This window comes from Cucurbita pepo, chromosome 10, assembly GCF_057944985.1.
Source record: "Cucurbita pepo subsp. pepo isolate OVF chromosome 10, ASM5794498v1, whole genome shotgun sequence".
Classification (NCBI taxonomy): domain Eukaryota; kingdom Viridiplantae; phylum Streptophyta; class Magnoliopsida; order Cucurbitales; family Cucurbitaceae; genus Cucurbita; species Cucurbita pepo.
Genome location: NC_141807.1, coordinates 6,530,761 through 6,531,934, shown reverse-complemented (window position 1 = coordinate 6,531,934; position 1,174 = coordinate 6,530,761).

Here is a 1,174-nt window from a genome sequence, read left to right as displayed (position 1 = left end):
CCCACCATAGGGGTCATGCTAAATGCAAACACATGCAAATATGCAATAGAAACCTATCTCTATCTCATACTAGGGGTGGCCTCCGGTCAAGACTAAATATGTATGTGTAGTACTTCCTTACAAACGACCCACACGTGAGAGTGTGAATCTCTAGGCGGTTCGCACACCCCTAGACCCTCTCTAGTCAAGGCGCTGTCTGTAGCAACGTCCGAAGGTCGGTGGACCTCCGGTGTCATGCTCACCACTAACACCCTCTTCATCATACTATGCGCGTTCGCACTCATCGTCATATAGAAGACATGCTCGGGGCGTGAAGTATGTGACCCCACTATAGGGGCCATACTAAATGCAAACACGTGCAAATATGCTCTAGAGACCTATCTCTATCTCATACTAGAAGTGACCTCCAGTCTGGACTAAATATGGATGTGTAGTACTTCCCTATACACAACCCACACGTGCGAGTGTGAGTCTCGAGGCGATTCACACACCCCCTCGACCCTTTCTGTTCAAGTTAGCTATCTGTAGCGACGTCCGAAGGTCAGTGGACCCTTGGTGTCATGCTCACCACGAACACCCTCATTATCATACTGTGTGCATTCACAGCCATCTAAATCAAGTATTAAAGGACATGATCAGGGCGTGTGTGATGGATTTTGTTAGTTTTTTGGATGAACACCTACCCCTCATGTAGTTTGCTTATAACAACAATTATCAGGCAACGATTCAGATGAGTCTGTTTAAGACCCTGTATGGAAGGAGGTTTTGTTGGCAGACAGGGATATTTGTGTATCTACGCTCCGGTTGTTGATGGATGTTACTGCCCCGTTGAGCTTGTGTGACTGCATGAATAGTTAATCATACATAAACTACTGTTGAATGATTATGTGAATTTATTATATGAATGATAAGCAATAGTGTTTAGTTATGCCTAGGGTGTACACTTGGGATTGAGTTGGGTTCAGATAGGGGACCCTCCTAATGTTGCATTCAGGGGTATCGTGAGGGACGATTAGAGGGTTAGACCCTTTACCCGTGGACCGTTACAGACTTAGAAGTCTTGAATGAGTAAATCTGGAAGCCAAGACTCCTAACTCAACCATCTAACTACTCTTGATACCTGGAAAACCACTTTAGAACTCCGGGAAGAAGGGAAAATGCCTCTTAGCCAATA